This window comes from Podarcis erhardii (genome assembly GCF_964252035.2).
Source record: "Podarcis erhardii genome assembly, chromosome: 3".
Taxonomy (NCBI): Eukaryota; Metazoa; Chordata; class Lepidosauria; order Squamata; family Lacertidae; genus Podarcis; species Podarcis erhardii.
In genome coordinates, this window is record NC_138507.1 from 86,141,993 (window position 1) to 86,156,695 (window position 14,703).

The 14,703-nt window shown below is 43.8% G+C and overlaps 1 protein-coding gene across 5 annotated transcripts in view; it reads right to left on the minus strand.

Annotated features, from left to right (window-relative positions):
* MDGA1 (MAM domain containing glycosylphosphatidylinositol anchor 1) overlaps positions 1–14,703 on the minus strand; it is a 281,764-nt gene that overhangs the window by 23,696 nt on the left and 243,365 nt on the right. The gene's annotated exons all lie outside the window — the stretch shown is intronic.

The following is a 14,703-nucleotide window of genomic DNA, read 5'->3' on the forward strand; positions in this document are numbered from 1 at the left end:
CTCTATTCACCTTGCACTGGGAGAAAGAAGGGAGTGGGCTTCTTTCCCCACGTAGGCTTTTTCAGGGATCTTGCCTATTCCCTCCCCATCATCTCTCAATGCATGAGGTGGGAAAAGTGCACCACCTGGGTGAAATCCCCCATCACCACAAGGACCATGTCACCCCAAAGGGATGTGGCAAGAGGGGCTTCTCCCCCCCAGCCATTTTTGGGGATCAAGGCTATTGCCCCCCATCCCTTTAAAATTTTATTGTAAAATATTTATAACCTGCTCACATTGCAATTCACTTTCCAAATAACATGCATGGGAGGAAGGAAAGAACAATTCCCACTTCCAGGAATGGCTGGTAATGGGGAAATCTCACTCCCCACAAGGACCCTGTTACCTCCCCTGGTATGTTCCTGCTTATCAGTAGGACCAACTCTGGAAGTATGACTCAACATAAGGCATCCTCTGTGACTTGGTCTTGCTGCAATACTCTTGCATATGATGTCCGAATGCAATGCACAGATCATTTAAATCCAAGTTAGCACCAGTGAGTGAAATTTATGGGAAGAAATGATCTGCAGACTGCAGCGTCGGTCTCTCATGGCAGAAGTCACACAAGATTGGCATTTCATAGGAAGACAATTAAAAGAGGCTTTGGCATAGGCAGGCTGAAAGAAGAGACTGATGATCCGCTCTATAACTTACTCCAGAAATTCTAAATTAGATCTAGCAGGCCAGGGGTGCTGACTTGGGCGCCAGGATATGGGTGCCCAATGGCGCCCGTGACATAAAGTCATGACGTCACACAGCAGCAGCGGCGTAGCGGTACTTCCGAGGTCTCACAGAGGTCAGGTCTGAGGCCTTGCAAGACCTCAGACACGACTTCCAGTAGAAACATTTAGTACTTTGCTGTTAGCCCAATAGAAAGGTTGAGGTGCCCAATACCTATATATGCAAACCTGTATCGGAGAGTTCCCATGTCTGTCTCTGGGAGATTCCATGCAGGTGTTTATTGTGGGATCGGGTCCTCCTCATAGACACAAGCTGTTTTGCAGCATCCACACAACAGTGTAGGAATCAAAATGTCAGCTTGCATTCCTCCCCTCCCAACTTAATCTGGATTTACCCTTTATAGGGAAAATCCAATCAGTAAAAACCAAACCAACAAACCCTGTTGTCAGTGATCCATTTGCAATATCTCAGCTACCTGTTTACAGATGCACCCTCCCTCCCATTCTTTCAAAAGCACCTTCTGTGTGTGTGTGTGTGTGTGTGTGTGTGTGCATGTGAGCACACACAATAAGTGAAGAAGCAGTGCTGAATGTGTTTGCTCAATCCTTTTCCCATCCCATAGGCTTCTTGCCCAACTTGCCTGCCCAATTATCTTTCCCTCTGCAGGATTCAAACAGGTGCTGTGATGGCAAACACGGAGGATTTGAAATAAAGAATTGTGGGCAGGGAAAACATACCGCTTCATCTTGCCTCAGCTTCCTCCCTGCTAAAGCTAACTTCTATTTTATTTCACATGAAAAAATTAACGGCACTGGGTCTCGCTGACAAGTATTTACATGAAATGTGCAATGAGTCCCAGAAAGCCAAAAATGTCCCCAGAAAAGCAAAAATATGTGTTCTAACTGCCGTTTACCTTTCATATAAATATTCTGCAAACTCCCGTTCAAAGACAACATCACTGTGCTCAGTCTATCTGTAACAGATAGAAGTCTATGGGAGAACAGCTGCAAAGGACCGTCTCTCAGCAAAAAGCAAAAGTCTATGCAATAGCAAAGCAGGCAGTGGGATGTGCTGATACTTCCTTTCTGCAGGTGAGGTTGCAAATTCAAGGCAGAGGTTCAGGGCTGGACAAAAAGCTTGCAAGCTTAATCTTAGATGAAGCGTGTCTTGACATTTATGTGAGAGGTGGGATAGACATTCGTATAAAAGGACAACAAATATAAATAAACATGTTCCTGTTAATTCTGAGGTGCGGTTTTCTATTGTGTTGTTCTGCCCATACTGTAATTCTTTCTAAATGCAATGTTCCTTTCCTAAAGTGTTTCAGGAGAAAGCTGTGGATAGCCTTTCCACTTCTTCCTAACACCATTACACAATCTAATGACATACGTAACACCATTACGCAACCTCCACAAAGCACCTCCTTATCCTGCTTTTCAGACAATAGAAGAAACTTTCATACTCTCTACAGATGATGGCAGTCAGGTGGGGAGAAGCATAATGGGAAATTAGAGAAGACTTGAACCCCCCACTTGACATCCTAGTCATTAAGACAAGAGAGGTGATACAAAGGGAGAGGTCAACACATGCTCACATCTCTCTCTCATTCTCCCTTCAGTGAGAACGCGGCATGACAGCAATTTCAAAATATATGCAATTGTTCAGGAAGAGAACTCCTGAAGCACATAGAGCCTATTGCTTATTTATTATCCTGCCATTCTTCCCAAAGGAACACCAAGCATTACCAAAGGAGTCTTCAACTCTCCAATCCAGCCAAAAGTGGTTATTTCCTTTTTATTTTGCTTCAGCCAGTCATATTCTTGGACTTGGGTTGAGACCAGTATTAGCGTTAAAATCAAAATGCACTCAAACATATGTGAGCATACTAAAGCACTCTGTGTGTGTGTGTGTGTGTGTGCGTGAGAGAGAGAGAGAGAGAGAGAGAGAGAGAGAGAGAGAGAGAAACAATTATTCACTTGACCCCAACCATTAAGAGTCAAATTAGATATGAACTAAACAGTCAGCTGCTTCAGAAAGCAACGCTCATTAATATAAATGAATGGCGAATCCCTAGTTTGGGGGCCTGATTTGCACCCTCAGCAACATTTCTGAAAAGCAAGGTCTGAAAAACAAGAATGAATCCAGCCATCTCCCCAAATGGATATGATAAAAAGCACTCCTGGCCTCCTCAGCAACCTGACTTTCTAGGTGTAATCCAGAACCCAGAAGCATCAGAGTCTCCTCTGGGAGGCCAAACATCTCTTGTGGATGCTTCCCCCTCCCCCCTCCCTGTTTGTTCCACTTGTGGCCCTGATTGCATCTCCCAGAAAGCTTATTGTAATGTAACTGGTGATGAAGCACGAGTCCAAGGCTCACTGCAGGAAAATCCCAGGAGTAAGCTAAAGCCCTCAAAAAGAATCTATTACTGTTCATAATCCCGAGAACAAATATGGGCCGCTTTTTCCTCTCGTTTAAATGAATGATAATGAAAAGCAATCAGCAGCAAGCTTGTGTTCTTAATTATGGTTCTGTAATAATGGCAAGTTACCGCTCTGAAAGGGGGAAAGCAAACGAGCGAGAACAGCGAAAACCCAGCCCTGCTGGCGCTAGAGGAAGAAAAATATCAAGCTGCTCCGAGCTTAAATTTTTAGCAATGTAATTTGTTTCTATGCCACGATAAGATGTATTTACTATTCTCTCGTCTCTAATGATCCTTTGAAAAGCAACATGTGCTTAATAAGCACAATTGCAGGTTCTCAGCTGCCTCCCAACGCCACCAACTCAGTGCTTTGTTTTGCTGACTCCTAATAGCTGGTATTCCGCCTGGACTCCCCAGATGCAAGTCCTGCCTGCCAGTTCAGTCACATAGCATTTCCCACCAGCACCAGAGACATTTCCCACCAGTACAACTCAGGTCCCATTTTCTAAGTGGTCTTGCTTGATGATCTGATGGATGCTGGTAAGTCAGTCCACTGGCAATCCCATGATGGTGCAGAATATAATAGTGTGTCCTCTTGGCATCTGCTTGAAACAGGATCTTAAAGTTTTTTTGTGAGTTGGTAAAGATAAAGGGACCCCTGACCATTAGGTCCAGTCGTGATTGACTCTGGGGTTGCGGCACTCATCTCGCTTTATTGGCTGAGGGAGCTTCTGGGTCATGTGGCCAGCATGACTAAGCCACATCTGGCAAACCAGAGCAGCGCACGGAAACGCCGTTTACCTTCCTGCCGGAGTGGTACCTATTTATCTACTTGCACTTTGGTTTTTTTGGTTTTTTTTTAATAAGATATTTATTGAAATTTTCAAGAATAGTACAATGTAAAACAAAAAAGAAAAAGGAAACAACAAAAATACAAAAAATACAAAAACAACTAAAAACACATATAATTTCCAATTACTTATTTTCTTTTAACTTATTTTCCAGACCTCCTTGTGCCTCCCTTTCTTATATTCCAGTTCAAATTATTAATTCAGCAAATCCTCACCATTGACCTTTACTTATTTCAAAACCATATTTTCCATATCCCTAAGCATTACAGCTGGAAACCACTTAATTTCTATCCAACATCATTCTAACATTCATTAATTTTACAATATTTCTGCAAATAGTCTTTAAACTTCTTCCAATCTTCTTCCGCTGACTCTTTTCCCTGGTCTCGGATTCTGCCGGTCATTTCTGCCAATCCCATATAGTCGATCATCTTCATCTGCCATTCTTCCAGGGTGGGTAAATCTTGTGTCTTCCAATATTTTGCAATAAGTATTCTTGCTGCTGTTGTCGCATACATAAAAAAAGTTCTGTCCTTCTTTGGCACCAATTGGCCAACCATGCCTAGGAGAAAGGCCTCTGGTTTCTTCAAGAAGGTATATTTAAATCTACTTGCACTTTGATGTGGTTTCGAACTGCTAGGTTGGCAGCAGCAGGGACCGAGTAACGGGAGCTCACCCGGGGATTTGAACCGCCAGCCTTCTGATCAGCAAGTCCTAGGCTCTGTGGTTTAACCCACAATGCCACCCGCGTCCCTTTTGTGACTTAAGGCTGCATAATTAAGAAAAGGACAGTTAACTAGCAGGTAGCAATTAAGAAAGAGGTTTTTAATACCAGGCAAAGCTCTTTAGGATAAAATGTACCTATCCTATATTAGGACACATATTGCATATCTATGTTTGTGCCTGCGTTTTTGAATGCAGCCCAGTGGCAAATTCGAAACTGCCACTACACCATTCTGTGATGGGGGGGAAATGTCTTGCTTGAATCATGCAGAATGCAAAATGCAGCAGGAATGCAATTCTGTGGATTTAGGAGAGATTTAAGCTTGTTTCACATTACGCCCTAACAGGGCTTGAACATGTAGCAAAGTGGTCATTGATTACTGTTCGTGTGACCAGAATGGTTTTCAGTACACAAAGAGGTAATTTTTTCCACTCATCTCATTGTGCAATGACAATTGATCTGGGTCCAAGATGAAGCAATTATGTGATTGCTTCCCTTCCACAGCCAACTGTGGATTTGCTGCACATTGGATTCACTGCACACCTAGGGTTGATTTGGGGGTCACAGGAATCAATCTTCTGCAATCACTGATCTGAACATGTTATTTTACAGGGTGCTTTCCATATATCCTCTAGTTATCTAAAGACAGCTGCAGCACTAACATCCTTCTGGACCGTCTAGAGGGGCTGGGAGCTGGGGGCACTGTTATACAGTGGTTTCGCTCCTTCCTCCTGGGCCGTGTTCAGAAAGTGGTGGTGGGGGATGAGTGTTCAGACCCCTGGGCCCTCACTTGTGGGGTGCCTCAGGGTTCCGTCCTCTCCCCCATGCTTTTTAACATCTATATGAAGCCGCTAGGAGAGATCATCAGGGGGTTTGGACTGGGTCTCCATCAATATGCAGATGATACCCAGCTCTACCTCTCTTTCAAATCAGAACCAGTGAAGGCGGTGAAGGTCCTGTGTGAGTGCCTGGAGGCGGTTGGAGGATGGATGGCGGCTAATGGATTGAAGTTGAATCCTGACAAGACAGAAGTACTGTTTTTGGGGGACAGGGGGCGGTTTGGTATGGAGGACTCCCTGGTCCTGAATGGGGTAACTGTGCCCCTGAAGGACCAGGTGCGCAGCCTGGGAGTCATTTTGGTCTCACAGCTGTCCATGGAGGCGCAGGTCAATTCTGTATCCAGGGCAGCTGTCTACCAACTCCACCTGGTACGCAGGCTGAGACCCTACCTGCCCGCGTACTGTCTCGCCAGAGTGGTGCATGCTCTAGTTATTTCCCGCTTGGACTACTGCAATGCGCTCTACGTGGGGCTACCTTTGAAGGTGACTCGGAAACTACAACTAATCCAGAATGCGGCAGCCAGACTGGTGACTGGGAGCGGCTGCCGAGACCATATAACGCCGGTCTTGAAAGACCTACATTAGAATCATAGAATCATAGAGTTGGAAGAGACCACAAGGGCCATCGAGTCCAACCCCCTGCCAAGCAGGAAACACCATCAGAGCACTCCTGACATATGGTTGTCAAGCCTCTGCTTAAAGACCTCCAAAGAAGGAGACTCCCAGTTGGCTCCCAGTACGTTTCTGAGCACAATTCAAAGTGCTGATGTTGACCTTTAAAGCCCTAAACGGCCTCGGCCCAGTATACCTGAAGGAGCGTCTCCACCCCCATCGTTCTGCCCGGACGCTGAGGTCCAGCGCCGAGGGCCTTCTGGCGGTTCCCTCATTGCGAGAAGCAAAGCTACAGGGAACCAGGCAGAGGGCCTTCTTGGTAGTGGCGCCCGCCCTGTGGAACGCCCTCCCATCAGATGTCAAAGCGATAAACAACTACCTGACATTCAGAAGACATCTTAAGGCAGCCCTGTTCAGGGAAGTTTTTAGTGTGTGATATTTTAGTGTTTTTTGGTTTCTATGGAAGCCGCCCAGAGTGGCTGGGGAAACCCAGCCAGATGGGCGGGGTACAAATAATAAATTATTATTATTATTATTATTCTGGCTCATTAATTTCAGGCATGCAGAATGCAAGTTTTAAACCTGATTATGTTACAACCACTATTATGGACAATGTATTCAATTTGGGCCACTATATATACCGTATTTTTTGCACCATAACACTCACTTTTTTCCTCCTAGAAAGTAAGGGGAAATGTCTGTGCGTGTTATGGAGGGAATGCCTACGGGTGGCATGTCTATGGATTTTCCTCCTCTAAAAACTACGTGCGTGTTATGGTTGGGTGCGTGTTATAGAGCGAAAAATACGGTACTTTGTAATCTGATGATTGCCATGTGAGAGGTGGCTTGAAAGCTCCTGAATTAAAACTTCTGTTGTTTTTCTGCATTTTTTTTGGTATATTACAGTGAAAGGGGTGGCCATTGCTAGGTATACAGCAAATATTGGTGTTTCCATATACATTCTTTTTTTAAAAAATAATTTTATATTAGATTTTCCATTATACACATATAACCATATCAAACAATTTCACAAATTTCGACTTTTGGACTTCTGTCAGCTTCTCTGCCAATCATCCATATTTAAATTTTTATTACACATTCCCTAAATTTAATATTGCCTTTTAATATACCCTTCCTGTCTTATTCTCTTTTTTACAATACTCCTCAGACTTTCACAGAGCTTCTTTAAACCCCACTAGAGTTGTTTGTTCATCACATATATTTTTCAGATATTCTGTAAATTTTCCCCAGTCCTCGATGAACTTGTGATCTCGTTGATATCTAATCTTCCCAGTTAGCTTGTCCAATTCTGCACAATCCATAAGTTTCATTCTCCATTCTTCAAGGGTCGGTAGTTCCTCCTGTTTCCATTTTTGCTCCATTAATATTCTCGCCACTGTTACCGCATATTGGAAAAGTTTACAGTCCCTTCTGTTTATCTCACTTCCTGTTATTGTTTCCATATACATTCTGTGTCAATGACACATTTGACAGTCACGGTACTATTGCTCTGGATAAGTCTCCCTTACGTTTGTCATATGGGATAATGCTTATAGAAGTTGCTGCTTGTTGGCTGTTCCATGTAGCTGTCTTAGCATGTGAATATCACCCACTACTTGAACCACCCAAACTGTGCAGAGAATTTCCTGTTAATTTCACCGTACTCACACCATTCACTGACCATGAATGAATGACATATATCTCAGGGTGTTGTATGAAATAATTCCAAGGTCCAAAGTAGACCAGAACCTATTCATGCACCTAGCAATTGAATGACTGGCTTTTAAAAACCAAATTACAGGTGTGTGGGTGTGACTCTTTCTAGAATGGGAACTTGTCATGGGAGGAAAGGTTGGCTTTTTGCCAGCTGCTATGGTCCAATGTGGGATTTTTCCTCAATGTAAATAGCAAGGGCACGTTCCACAATCCAGACTTGGGAGTGCAGCAATGGGAAACATATAAAGCCTGCCTACCCCTATGATAGAGTCCCAATCTGGATCAGCTCCATCCCTGGCTTTTTGCTCCCACAAGCTGTTCACACGATTGCTAATTGTATGAATGAATGTAATCATGACTAGTTTGGCACCTAGTTTACAAACTCCAGGGCTACTCCACATGGTGTTTGGAAGAGCATAGCAATGGCTGCATAAAATACGTCTCAAGGAAGGAAAGGCTTGGGTGCCCTGGAAGGAAGGATTCCAGTGACTGTGCAGAACTCTTTACTTCCCTCCTTCCCAAAATGAAGATCTTTCCCTTATGGCTATACCAATGGTAGCAGAGAACAGTCATCTACTATTGGGACTGGAGAGAGATTAAGGGGAATTCCAGCATGGGGGAGAGAGAGAGGGGGGGGGGGCTATTGGGAGCCATTTGTGAGGGAGCCTTAATTCTATTTGGGAAATAAGGTGTAGAAAGGGGGGGGGGGAACAACCTCAATTCATTCTGGGTCCCATTTACATGGAATGAGGAAGAGGAGAGCGCTTTGTTTTCAAGCCCTGTTTGAATAAGCAAGCATGGAAAAAGGAAAGGCATTGTGCCATTTTGCTGCCAAATATCTCTATGATATTCCTGGATGATTCTCTAAACTGCACTCAACAGTAGTGGCTAGTTCTCAGTCAGTGCCTGAAGAACTGGGATTGGCATGTGATGAAACCAGGGCTTGCTTTGCTTTGTCATGTAGCAAAGTGGTGCTTCAAATGGCACCATTGGGTGACAAGTGATACAACTGAGGCAGAAATTGGTCTCTAAAAGGTACAGCACGATATTTAGAAATGTTCATCCTAATAGTGGGACTAGTGGGGAAAACAAAATGTATTGGACCAGTGCTGGGTCAAACTGAGCATAAGAGGAAAAAAGGTAATGTACACACATTTGTAGTTATTGTGCATTTTGCAATGTGAATTCTCCATGATGATTTTTTTTTTTTTAAGACAAGGAAAACACTGCAAGGGAGCTGGGAGGAAAACATCACAAAAACAGACCACCGTATGGAGCCTTGGCTGTAAAACAGCAAGTCCACATATCATTTGGCTGCAGGCATAAAAGTATACAGTGTCAGTGACAAGCCCAACAAAGCACCACCACACAGGTTTGCACTGCGGAAGGCTGGAGCGTAGACATGCCCTAGGTCCGTAAGTCTCTTCTGAACACCCCACATCCCTAACAGACATATGGAAAGCAAATGATGAGAATGGCTGCCTCCCCCACCCCGCCAAATCTCTCAGCTGGATGTGTGTTTATTGAGAATCCTGCAGTGAGGAAAACAAACAGCGGTTTGAATTAAGCAAATTTGCAAACAGCTGCAATCCACAGAGTCTTTCCTCCCTCTGTGATGAAAGGCTGAGAAGTTATGTATCACAGCTCTGCTTGTCCTTGCAGAGATGGCACACACACTTTTGAAACCAGCTCCGTGTGATACAAACTTTTTGCCAACAGCCAGAAGTATGCTCCTCTATGCTAAAGGAAAGTAGAGGTGGGAAACCAATGCTGTTCGACTCTCATCAGCCTCAGGCCAGCATGGCCACTGGTCAGGGATCATGGAAGTTGTAGTCCCCAAAACTGGGACTACTCAGTAATTCAGTCTTGTATATCTACTGCCTCCATTTCCATAACTTGCAAGTTTGGGGTGTCAGTAATCAAATTACTGGATTTTCATGTCTTGATTGGGAATCGGGGGGGGGGGAGAGTTCCTCCTTTGTTTACCCGCACCCAAAGGCATCGGGGTGGGGAAAGGAGTACAGTACAGAAATCTGTTACAGTAGCCTTTTGAACCATTCAACCCATGCCTGCTATCTTCCTTCCCTTTGAAGAGCTATTTTGGATGAGATCTGAAGAACGACTTCACAGCATAAGCTTGTATTCCACAAGAACAAATCTGACTGCTTTGATTGTTAAGAGGGCTGCAGTGAACCAAAATCGGTGGAAGCAGCAATCCCCCTCACAGCTCTGCATGCACTAAAGACAATCTACAGCTGGTTTGTAGGAGAACAAAAAGACCACAGAAGAGAAGGCAGGAAATTTATACATGATGCATCCATAGAGTATCTTGCGAGGTTTGGTCTATGCCAGACTTTTAGCACACAATACCCAGTCATATACTTATTTCCATTACATTAATAAATGTTCTGATGTTTTCCATCTGCCTGGCAGCAATGGTGACTGGCAGGTCGCAACACAAGGCTGCAAGGTTGGGCCAGGACGTTGGGCCAGTCTAATATCTTCAATTCCCACACAAATTAGAGAAACTCCTTCAAAAATACAAAGTGCCTCTCTGGGGATAGCCAGCCAAGCAAGGAGGAGGCACAGAGACAATGGAAGGAGTTTAATCTCTTTAATGATAATGCCAGGAAGATGGCTTGTCCCAGGATATTTTACCCTACATATGGAAGAGAGGGAAAGCATGCAATGTCACACATGAAAATTAAACTGAGTAGAAGCCTCCACCCTCGTACAAGACTAGGCCCTGTTTTTTTATCTGCAGCTAACTCCAGGTGGCAATTTTTTCCCTTCTGACTCAGGAACTCTTTAAGACACAGTATGAAAGTGAAAATGAGCAGCTGAGTTCTCCCTCCCTCTTTTCTCTTTCTTTCTCTTTCTCTCTGTGTGCCTTGCTCCTTTGAACCTTACCGTAGGCCTGTGAAGCAGACTCCTAGTTCAGTCTGACAGACACGGAGTTGAGTGCAAGGCTCTTGCATGCAGAGGTGGGGATATGAATGGCAGCTGGCCTCTGCCCTGACTGTCTCCTGCAGCAGAGATGAAAGCCATCAAGGCAGAGGAGAACAGTGGGGCAAAGAAAGGGTTCAATGTTGAACGGCACCAGGGAGAGGGAATTCTCTGGGCAGGAGAAAAGAATGCTGGAGAACTGACACTGGGCGTAAGGAAGGGATGTCAGGAAGTGTCCAGTATTGCCAGCCAAGTATATCTTCCCCACCTTCAGCTTTTGTCAGAAACTCATCTGGTCATGCAAAGTCTATATCCAGAGAGGATAATTCTACCATTATATTCAAAGTGGGATTCGATTATGACAATGCATTATACACATTGTATACAATGTTCGAAGACTCCTTGGAAACTGCAGTTAGTTCAAAATACAGCAGCCAAGCAGCTGACTGGGACCAGTTTCAAGAAATACCTCATGCTGGTGTTAAAACAATTTTGCTGGCCGCCTCTCCATTTTTCGAAGCACAATTGAAAGTGGTGGTGCTTGCATTTAATATCCTAACCCAGAGCTTTGCAAACAGTGGTCTGCAAGCCTCTGGTAGTTCGTGAGCTTTATTCAGGTGGTACACAGAAAGGATGTAGAACCATCAAGTTGGAGTCCAGTAACATCTGGAGGGCACCAGGTTGGGGAAGACTGGACTGACAGCTGCACCAGCACTGGAGTGGCTAGTTGAAAAAGAGGACAAGACTCCTGCACCTTTTACAACTGCGTAGAAGAGTGGATTCCAGGAGGAGGAGTTCGTAGTGTAAGCCACAGCTGCAGAAATTTCCTCTTTTGAACAGCTATTGAAGATGCAGAATCCCACCTTGCCACCCTAGGCAGTGGTGTCTCTATTCTGACTAAGAAAGGGAGCTCTCAATATGACTTAGTAGTCCTGGCCCCTTAGGCGTTTTAGGGAAGTGTTGCTGTTTTTTCTAGTTCTCAGTGAATGTGAGGCACTTAAACGCCTTTGAAATGTTAGCAAAATCATGGCATGTAGGCATTTCATGCTTCACAACCAGCTAATTCACCTGCCTTTTTGGTTTACTCCTTCCTCCACAGCTGGATGGTAATTTCTGTTTGCTTGTTTAAAAAGAACCCCCCCCTTGCACAACTTGAACGTGTGGCTGGCACGCTCTTCAGGTGTGCTGTGCATCTTGAAATTCGTTTCTTAAGCTTGGTGGGCAATTATAATTTGCACATAGTGAAACAGATTAAAATAAGCAGAGATGCAGTGGTCAGGCTTCTGTTTTCTGGGATGAGGCAGCAAGCTTGGGAGATACAAAGGAGATGCCCGTATGGCTGTTCAAGCCATTAGTACACTGCACAGAAGACTACGAGGTGTCCTAGAAACACTGGAAGGGAAAGTGGACATGCAATTAGAACTACAACTTTCCTCTTTATATCTCCTAAAGTGCCTAATAAGTTTTCCATCCAGAGATTTCAAGGACTGAATAAGTAATGAAATGCCTCAAGCCCTAGGGGGCAACCAGGCAGCAGTTATTAAGTCTTGCAGTTCTTCAACCTCCTGAAAAAGCAGCTGCCGTCTCTGGAAGGGACCACTCTCTCTGTCAGCACAGCCACTACTCATTGCTGCTGCACATTCAGTTTAGGGGAGGGGGTTGCTTCGTTAATTATTTGATTTTTTAAATGGATTTTTGTGTGTGTGTGAACAGCCTTGGGAGGGCTGTGCCCTGAAAGGGGGGCTAGAAGTCATTTGAATAAGTAAATAAATGATAATACTCTGGGACTAGGGTTGGGGGACAAAATGCGATTCAATTTGCATTTGAAGGCCAGGTTACCTAATTCACACACTTGCTGAAACAACTCATGAACTGAGCCACAGCCCTCCTCTGACATTCACACTTGCCCAATTTTTGCAATGCAGTTCTCCAGTCAAGTAACGTGAATAAAAATGCGTATATTGGGGTAATGCATGCCTATAAATGTGAAGATTATAATACAAATGTTCATAATATTTTGCAAAATTAACATTCTATGACCTTTCAAATGTGTTTGTGGGAGGGAGAGTTATAGGTTTGGGTTGTTCTTGTTTTGAATAATATTTTGTGTTTTTATGCTGTGAATTGCCCTGAGATCTTCGGATGAAGGACGGAATGAATGAATAAATAAATAAATAAATAACAACAACAACAACCACCTTGCAAAATTTTGTATATTGGGAGAAATCTTCACTAAAATCCTGGTGAATTTTTATGAGGACTTTTTTCTCTTTTAATGCAAACTGATGTGGAAATGTTGAGAATTCAAGATTGGGGAAAAAGAGAAACCGAGAGAATCTGAAATTGACATATTCGTCTACCTCTGACTCAGATTTGATACTCTGCATGAACACGAGTCACAGTGCAATAGTATGCATGTCTACACAGAAACAGGCTTCACTGAGGTCAATGAGACTTGTGCCAATTCACAGGCCAACCTCAGCAGTTACAGATTTTCCTCCTCTGAGATAGAAGTGGGTGAGCCAAGCCAAACTTCTGTTTTTATTACAAGCGACTCCCCACTTATGTAGAGGTTACATTCCAGTGCCCCACACATGTAAGTGAAAATCATGTTAATGAGAAGCATCCCCTAAACACCTAAATGCCCTACCTGTTTCTGTCTCTAAAATAGTGCTCTCCAAAACACCCTAAACACCTAAATGCCCTACCTGTTTCTGTCTCTAAAATAGTGCTCTCCAAAAATCAAAAATACTGTACCAAATATATCCACAACTGGAACTGAAGCTCTGGGGCCAGCAGGAGGCCAGAGGATGCGTGAGGCTGGAGGTCATATGTATTTTAAAATACTGTGCAGTAATCTTGTGCATATAAATTCCACTATATTCAATGGGTCTTACTCCCAGGTACCTGTGTATAGAATTGCAGCCTAGCAGCACAATTTATACATGCCTACTCAGAAGTAAGTCTCACTGATTATGATGGAGCTCATTCCTGGGTTAATGGGTATAGAACCACAGCCATAATCACCTTTTTATCTAAAAAGACTCTGCAGATAATATGCAACAAATCATCAACTGATAAACAGTAATAAAAAGTAATAAAATAAGCAAAAGATAACAGACCAAATATAAATATGTCTACTATCAGTGAAAAAATGCTACTTTAAAATGCCTAAATATATAATAAGAGGTTTAGCAGCATGCCTAAAGATCAGCAAAGATGTTGCCCTGCTCATACTGCATACTGTTAGCACGGGGTAAGGATGGAGGAAGGCAGGAATGGCAATTAAGGAGAGATGGCCTGATGGTAGCAAATGAAGATTAAATGATAGGTTTGACTTGAGTGAACGTGGCATGCAGGCAGCAACAACTAAATCCCTTTCCCTTGGCCTGTTCACATGCTCTGCCTCCCACACTGGTTGCTTCTTGTACGCCAGCTTAACTGGCTCCTTTCCTTTCCAAAGCAAGACTGAAATAGTCCTGCCAAAGTCCATGTCTGGCATCGTCCTGCCTAAGATTAGGCAGAACTTCCTGACAGTGAGAGCTGTTCGACAGTGGAATTTGCTGCCAAGGAGTGTGGTGGAGTCTCCTTCTTTGGAGGTCTTTAAGCAGAGGCTTGACAACCATATGTCAGGAGTGCTCTGATGGTGTTTCCTGCTTGGCAGGGGGTTGGACTCGATGGCCCTTGTGGTCTCTTCCAACTCTATGATTCTATGATTCTATGAAGATCGTGGGCAGCCAGGACCGTTAGGGATATCAGAGGTTTCAGACACGCACTGGCAAGCCACATACAAAAGCATCAACAAAAATTTAGAGCATGGGGCAAAACATAGGTACCAGTCAGGAAACAAAGGTGGTGTTTTTTAATTTCAATAAC